Raw genomic sequence first — 9237 nt, forward strand, 5'->3', positions numbered from 1 at the left:
CGGATACCATCCCGATCGATGACACAGCAAAATACTTTAAGAATTATTCTCCTTTTTTTTCACTCGGCACGTGCAAGAAAGCCGAGCGGTTTCCAGTATAAATACGAAAGCCAATAACGAACGTCTCGTTCACGTTAATGGTCGCTTAAAGTACACAGTTTCGAATTTCCAAGTACATGGATTCTAAGCAGTTCGCGTGAGTCGGTGCAGGGTTAATTGCTAGGTTGCATGACGCGCATGTTGGCGATGCAATTGACACTAGTGTGTCACGTTGTTACGAGCGGGCAGCAACGGACTCTGCTTTCGAGATAAATAGAGTAACACGACACAAGCACAGGCTTTATTAATGAAATAGTTCGTCTCTGTCAGTTAAAATAGTCTACCCCTCGCTGCACAATTAGCAATCCGTTTTAAGTATGCATTTAACAACACTTGAATCGTGACGTTTCTTGAATTTTAACGATTGTCCATCTAATTTTGAAGATTGAGAAAAAGTGCCTCTCGCTTAAAATACTTGAACATCCGGAGGATTGAAGAAGTTACGAAATATTTAGATCAATGCGTTCAAATTAAATTATAAAGGCATGAATATCTCGTCAATTTGAGGAGTTATAAAATGATATAAAAATAGTTACGTCAACGTGTCTACTAAATTAGACATCTTATAAAGAAGAAATGTGAGATCTTATCTCATTTTACCCCTTTCATTATACATTATTGATTTTTGCGTCTGCTCGTGTAGAAGACAAAAACCGTCATTAGCAGGTGCTCTTCAGTATCCTGACAGTATTATTATTTATGACCCGTTGCAGTGAAATAACACGTTCCAAGATAATTCACGCCTGGCGTCATTTTGGTGTCAAGTGTATTCGCTCGTTGTGTAATTGTCATTACTGCAACTCGCTTCACTGTTGAATCGAGTCAGTCCATCGCTACCGCAAGGGAAACACTGCGACATCATAACGCGACATTTGGCATTCATTAGGAAAATAATGCGACGCCAGTTTCGAGCACAGAAATGTAAATACGTTTATGTCATAATATCCGACTCAACTTCTTGATGTATAACCGAAAGGTGGTATAATCCTTCGCGAATTATATCGTATCTCTACTCTGCCAAATTTTGATAATAAATGTCATTTAACTGAATGAATCATAACGAAACGTCTTTTCATTACTGCACGCATGTTAATTAAGGAGTGAATGCTATTTGGTTATGTTATACTAATGAGTAAAAACTTTCAATATCCTTTTTCACTCAGTTACGTGCCTTAATAATGTTACCGACAACGTTGACGTAAAATCAATGCCATCGTGCTTCCAGCACTGTTGTTTTCATCATAAATAGTTGTTTCAATGCAAAAGAATTTCATTATAAAACGTTATCTTCCTATCGTTATACAAACTCGTATATTATTCTCTTTTAATAAAATTTATTTCAATAACAGTTATTGAGATAAATTTTGCAAGTACAGCAAAAGAAAATGCATTACCAATAGCATAACAGTTACGAACATAACTGCATGTCAACCTGTTCGAATGTAACCTTTGTACATTTTTATTAGTGTTAGTTTTTTCTGTATTTATTATGATTTATTGTAAGGAAAAGGATTTAGTGTAAGGAAAAATTTCTTGTAAACAGTGATAGAGAGAGAGTGTTGCAAATATCGCAAAAAAAAAACTGTGTATCGATCTGTTCAAATTCTTGCATTTTTTGCATTCAATATCTTCAATTTTTCTCTCTTCAATATCAGAATATACATTTATTTCGTTTTAATTGCAAAAGTTTTTGAGGACTTTAAGCAAACAGACATAAAATTAATTACCAGACATAATTAATTACCAGACATTTAAATAGGTACAATTTAATGCGAATAGAATAAAAGAAAATTTTTTGCAAATGATATCGTAAAATTGCTAGATACTGGATGTCGGATATCCGGAAAGAATATAGCATCGGATATTCAATATCCAATCGGACATCCGGTAAATAATTGTTTGACCGAATATCGGATATTTTCCGGATATCCGATAAAATTTTTCCATTGTATTAAAAAAAAAGAATAAAAGGAAAGCAAGAAAAAAATAGCGATAATAATTTTCTTTATTTCTCCAACGTGAAAAGAAAAAGAAGAAAGATGAATTGCGCAAGAAGTTAAGCTGAAAAGAATAGAATTCTATGACGTCAACTTCGACGGCATCAATAACGTGAACATTCAATATATCATTTTCGGGTATATGCTGGATACAAATGATACTTGGCTACCCGGCTGGATAATAAAGAAGTAGGATAAGACTGAATACTTCCTGGATATCCGGGACATCCCTAGTAAATAGTATAATATTATTGTAAGTAGTACAAAAAATAACTATGCGTCGATTTATTGGATTTATTCGAATATAATTCTCGCAAATTTTTCACCGGACCCTTCACCGTACATTATCCAGCTTTCTGCTCGCGAACGCGTCCAACGAGCACTCTACTCCGACTCTAGCGATGGCCACAGGGTAGATCGTAATTTTTTCCGGGCGACGCAAATTGGCACCCTCCGCGTTGCCTCTCGTTTTCCCGTAAGTCCATTTCGAGAAAGTGAAAAGAGATGTTTGCCCGAGAATGCGGCGCGCGGTCTCTCGGCGCGGCCGTAAAACTCGTCAGCGGACGGTGATCTCGGCTAAAGATAAACCGAGTTACTTACCTTGGCCTATGTGCGCAGCCAGTATCCTTTCCGCGATACTCCCGCCCTCGCTATGTACATTTCTAGCGTATGCACATAGAACGCCATGGCCGGGGTTTATATACACATCACTACGAATGGTCTCTATATGTGTGCTCTGCCGCGCATGCACTTCGACGTGTAAGTTCGTCAAGCTGCACGTGGTTATTTTGTGAGCTTGAGGGGCTTCCGGATTGGATCCGTATACGTAGAAGAGAGAAAGAGAGAGGGGGGGGAGAGAGAGAGAGAGAGAGAGAGAGAGAAAGAGGGCTTTTAACTCCTGGCACCATGAAGAACGACCCCGAGCGACGAGCGAAATTAATATACGGTTCAACTGCCTTCGATATCTCCTCGAGCAAAGCCGATAATTTCTACGACGTCTCTTCGTCCGCAACGCATCGCACATTTCCGAGAGTAATGCGATTATTTGTGCGGAGGAAAGTAAGAAGAATCGTCAACTTTCTCCTGGTGACATTATTCGATGTTGTGGTTGACACTCGTTTCCCTCGAATTGATAATGTTTTAAATCTCGCTTTTTGAAAGAAAGTAATGTTTTCCTTCGGGAAATTGTGTATGACGATAAGTCCATTGAATTATATTCTTTATGTTACATTTGCACATTTGAATTATTGTTATTAAAATAAACTTAGTATTTATTTTTTTTACATGAGTTATATCATTTTGGTTCCTTGGAATTAATTAATGCCTTTTAGTTAACATAAATGAATCTCAGACTTCGTAACTGTGTTGCATATTTTAACGTCAGCTTCGAAGGTATAAAGTTAATTACTAATACAACGAAATTTCTACGACAAGTTTCTTCCTTTTATACTTATCGACGATGTACATAGTCGAATCGAAACAATAATTTAGGTATATCGTTGCGCTTGAGAATTCATTTCGATATACATCAAAATGAAAAATTTGATTAGGCTGTTTTAAATTTACGCGAGTATCAGCTCGTAAACGACAAGATGTTATCATTAAATGTTTTTGAATTCATACTAACAATTCATGAAATTTGCATACTATGTCGACCGTATGCTAATTTCATCGAGATTCGTTTTTATCAACAGCTGAGAATAATTCAATGCTCTTGTTGGCACACATTCGCGTTTGCATCCGGCGTTGTTATTTTCCCGAACAAGGAAGAGCAGTTGACATTTCAACTGCTGCACTCACGTATTCGCAGACGCGACGCAATTTCGAAGCGAAATACACGCGTTTCCGACAAGTTCATAATTTATGCGGTCCTTACGGAGATTGTAGTAAAAACTGTTATATATATATATTGTTCCAATTTGATATTTAAATACAGCTAGATAATGCAGAAGAATATCAATTGTGCCAACGACCGAGTCGGAATATCAAATAACCAAGGAAAATCTCATGCTTCAATTAATTTCAAGCTGTTTTTACTTCTCAGTAGAATCTTAATTTAATTTCATATTATTAACACACCTACGGTTTACACGTTAACTTCCATTTCCACATAGTGTTCAACTGCTAAGAAAAATATTATCTCGGGAGGCGTTTTAAGGATCTCCCCCATCTCTTTATGTAAATCTTGCGCTTCTTCCTTCTCCCGTACGGAAATTATGCGGAACAAGAGGAAAGAAGGTTTGCGTATTAAAAATTAAATACGACAACACGTATAAATGCCGAGAATAGAAATGCTCACAGGGGAGAGAGAGAATCTGTCGTTTTATATTATTCGCTGCGTTGCGAAATGTAGCGAAATATCAAGTACGATCGCAATGAAGCACCGAGAGCGTAGAAGTGGAATGGAGTAATCGTCCATACCGCTTCTGTACCAACTCCATAGTCCGACGTGCTGCGCGCACGTTTCTTTTTTTCTCTCTCCTTTTACTCCTCCGAAACGCTGTAACTCTAGCAGTGTTGTCGGCCGTGTAGCAATTCGAGGGTAAATCGCCGCGCAATTGCGGGGTAATGTCCTCGCTAATTACCGAAACACCGCCGCCGGCGGTGTCGCCGCCGCTGCCGCCGTAGGGCGTTTTCGCCTCTTTGGTTTCGTGAGACGAAGCGAAAACGCCACGGCGCTACTCGACGGTAGTTTGCTAATTTACCGTTACAAATGGAACGCCAGCGGAATTATTCCGTGGTTATTTACGACGCGTCGTACCATTGTGGGCGGCACACGAAGAGACGGCGCGAAGTTAAACCCCTTCGCGCTATCGCCTCCGGTGGTACGAAGCGATAATAAAAAGCGCAGCTTCCGAGCGGGATCGATACGATGGGACTGCGGGATCGCGTTTGTCTAAACCCTCGGGGAATTACTGCCACTTCAAAGAGATACAGATCCTTTCGCCTTATTTAACCCTTTTATAGAACGAAGGTGGTCCTGCTCGAAGCTTTTCTCGCGTTTCGAACTCGAGAGTACCAGTCGTTCTTTTACTCACGAGGTTGCTCTCTCATGCGTCTTCACAACGAGGATATCACCTGGACTCCGTGCTAAAAGGTCCAATCCAATCCTTATCCGGAAGGGAATTAAAGCGGTACGATAAATGGTTTAGTTACGTCGACGAGATTCGAGGCGAGATCTACAGGGACTATCGGGAAGCTGTGAAAATCTAAATAGATTTATTTTATGGATGAATAGAGACTCATTACTTTTATTAGTATAGATAGCGATATAGTAATATACAAACCTGTAAAATTAAATACTATGAGAAAGGGCTGATTGCATTCAACCGAAATGCATAGCGAAACGTTCAGTCTCTTACGAGATGCATTCAAGTTAGTAAGATTCTTAATTTTTTTCTTGGAAATGGGAGCAAATAGAAATATAGATGTCTTAAAAGACGTGGAAATTTATTGAGAATATGTGAGATTTTTGGCAGCATTGTCCAGCTTATAGAACATTCAGAACGCCGGCGGATATTGGAAATGACGTTTTGAAAGTGATGATGTTCTCAGAATAAAGTGTTATCATCCGTTTTCTTGATTTGTGTGAGATGATTTTCATCGACATTTATCGTTAGTTTAGTTGAGTGAAATATGCAAAGAAGCCATAAAAAATGTACGTTTATAGATGCGACAGTTCAAAGAAGGCTGTTCTGAAAATGTGAATGTCGTCATTTTCAACGTTTAAAACGTTTCCAACATTAGTTGGCGCATTGATCGTTCTATGAATTAGACGATGTTGCCAAAAATCTGACTCATTCCTAACAAATTCCAGCGTCTTTTAAGACGTCGGTCATGTTTTTATCTGCTTTCATTCCTGAGAAAAAATTAAAAGATCTTAGAACTTAAATATACCTCGTAATCTATTTTCCAAGATATGACCATCTGAATTACTTGCATAATAATCGTTTTTAAAAACTATTAAATGCACTTTTCAACATCAATAACTGTAATATTCTTCGAATTTTCTATAAGTTTCTTTTATAAAAATATTATAAGGTTTGAGTGACCTATATAACATATATAGTATTTTTCAAAAACTATAATAGAGCATATCGGACAATGAGAACATCAATACAGCGCGGTAATTGGTGCGTAAAAAAATATATATATAATTATCAAATAAAATTTATAAAGATTATATTATATTATATTATTGTATATTAAAAAGATATACAATAATTGTCGATACAACCTTATTTGTATTTGGACCTTTCGGTTTGCTTCAAACCATCTTCAGCAAGTTGTGAAAAATTTTCTTTCGATGTCTTATACTAAATATAGTTGGCAAAATGTTAGATAGGTAAATTATCATCGATGTCTTGATAAATAGTCTGTAATGTTGGAAAAGTATTCCATGTGTGAGACACCAGAGGCTAAACATATTTCTACTGTCAAGTTAAGAGTTGCCATAAAATTGATTTTTCGCTGTTAAGCCAAATTGACTAGCCTTCATCTCTATAGATCACAATCAATTATTCCAAGCATACATATTGTCAAATAATAATCTTTTAAATTTACATGAGACTCAGAGCGTTTTAAAAAACTCTCTCTCTCTCTCTCTCTCTCTCTCTCTCTCTCTATTAAATATATTTTCTAACACACACACACACACACACACACACACACATTAATAACTGTAATTAAATATTTTCAACAAATTTCAGGTAAATTCTTTTTACAAAAATAACTGTCAAGATTTTCTAAATATATATAACTGACTTAACAAACAACTAGTCAAATTTTCGATTTTTTAATATAATCTATTTCTATATTTTCTATGAATTTATAAATATGTAATATTTCTTTGCGTATTTCTATAGAAAAAAAGTAATTGTTTCTTTTGTAGAATCGTGTTTAATCAATTTTATTCTGATCATTACAAAATAATTATCATTCTGCATATAAATATTTATCTAATGAATATTTATTTAATTATTCAGAATTATGCTTCTCCGTGCCTGTAATCATTAAATGCCGGTTTAATTTTGAATGAGGATTGGATGAAGCCATTCGAATATCCGTTTCTTATTTTCGTCATGAGACAATGTGTATATCCAATACTCGTGAAAGCCGTGGTCAAGCAGGATGCTTTTTCAAAGGGACTAGGCACACGACGCTATTTGGAAACTCTGAGGAAGCCACTCCTGTGCACTTTATTAAACACTCCTTTGGCAACAGCGGAAAACTAGGGCGATGCACTGCTAAAACACAATTCGAGAGCGATCGTGGATATTTCGTATTCTCAATAAACTTTCAATTTTTGGTCTATTGTGAGGTGGCTTGCCCAAACTTTTTTTTTCTAATCGAATACTCACTATACCATAAAATCAATTTCACGACCATGTTCCTTCTGTACCTGGTGTACTGTTCTCGTCATTATCATCGCAACACATATGCTTTTTATAAGCGACATATTTGGATTAAAACTTTTTGCAGTAAAACACACATAATATAATAAATAAATATACACTGTTCCGTAATTCTGATTGTCAGATATATGAAAGAAAAAATATAAAAAAAGATGATAAAAGTTATAAACGTCTTTTTAAGAGTTCTTTTAGCATTCGGTTGTATAAGTTGTTGAGTCTGTCTGTGAGCTTTTTATTTTCAAATAAAATTTAACGTTATTATTCTTTACCACATAAACTGCAGTACGTATTGTAAATTTTTATTGTAAGATAAAAACGTATTTACGTAATGCAACACGGAAAAATGCAGCGGAATAGTTTCGTACAATAGCATGTATTCTCTGTTATATTAAGAATGATATTTTTTACATGTCTGCATTCATTCAATTTTACCTGATACTCACGCGACAGTAATGTATTTTCTGTTAAATAATTTGCATTTGTGTTCAAATAATTCGGTTCTCTTTTTGAGCAATAGATAAACTTCGAGTACCATATCCGAAAACTTTCCTTAATAATACTATATTATACGGAACTTCATAGATTTCATTTAAGTTGAATTTCATATTATGGTTCTAGAGGTAAAATTATTCCATAAGTATATACAATTTCAAAAAAATAAACAACAATCAATCATTATTTGCTCAATTATTTAACATACATATACTTACGAGCACGAAAGTAATTCACTTTTAAGTACACGAAACGTTAATATCATGCTGTCATGGAATGATAAGTCGATATAATGTTTGATAAGTGTCTTTTTATATTATAGCCAATGAGCATGTGTTGATTGAAAAATCGATAGTTGACAATGATTTCAGATTTGACTGGGACATATTTACTTTTCGTTAAGAGATCGAATCCAAATGTCTTCAGTTTTCTTATGGATAGTATTGCAGCTGTTCAGCTTCAGAATATTCTCAATTCTGTTATGATCTGCCGCGAATATTTTCACATTTAATATTAAACGTTCTTTTTCCAAGACGACGTTGTTATTTTAGAAAATTACACAATATTACGACGGCACCAGCGATTTCCTTTTTCAATTTTTCGGTCATTTAATGGAATGTTGAATTTTCATAAAACCGATAACATATTTGTGCTTTTTTACAATACGGATTATAAATTAATAGGAAATTGTCTTATCTTTCTGTCTAACGTAATAAATAATTAATTTAAAAAAAAAAAGATATATTAAGAATTTTCTGTAAATAATTTCCAAAGAATTTTATATAGAGTAATTTGCTGATTGAGATTCATTGAGGCGATTTTAGTAATAACTTTTTGCATGAACAATCTACTTGTCACTTGACGAAGCTCGGCGTAAATAATTGTATGCATTAGTAGGAGATCGCAGATGGGGATGCAGGTTTGAGAAAAAAAGGCTGATTGGCTGGCTGCTGCACAGCTCGAACGGTACGATCAGTATGAACAGAGGCAATCTTTCGGATGATTGGCATTTATTAGCTGTCCTGCGGACATGCGAACGTGGACACGTTCGAAACAAGGGACGTCGCTGTGCTGGTCGTTGCAACATTGCAACTTGATGCAGCAGTAGCAGCAGCAAGGGGATGGGTGTGACGGCATCGGTACACCCCGGGGGCGGTTGTTAAGCGGCTTGAAAAACGGCCTGGTTTTCCGTCACTCTCTCTCTCTCTCTCTCTCTCTCTCTCTCTCTCTCTCTC

At 36.0% G+C, this 9237-nt stretch overlaps 1 protein-coding gene across 4 annotated transcripts in view; it reads right to left on the reverse strand.

Annotated features, from left to right (window-relative positions):
- The window catches only part of LOC108753723 (hemicentin-2), a 225837-nt gene that overhangs the window by 20158 nt on the left and 196442 nt on the right, over window positions 1-9237 (reverse strand). The gene's annotated exons all lie outside the window — the stretch shown is intronic.

This window comes from Trachymyrmex septentrionalis, unplaced genomic scaffold (assembly GCF_001594115.1).
Source record: "Trachymyrmex septentrionalis isolate Tsep2-gDNA-1 unplaced genomic scaffold, Tsep1.0 scaffold70, whole genome shotgun sequence".
Classification (NCBI taxonomy): domain Eukaryota; kingdom Metazoa; phylum Arthropoda; class Insecta; order Hymenoptera; family Formicidae; genus Trachymyrmex; species Trachymyrmex septentrionalis.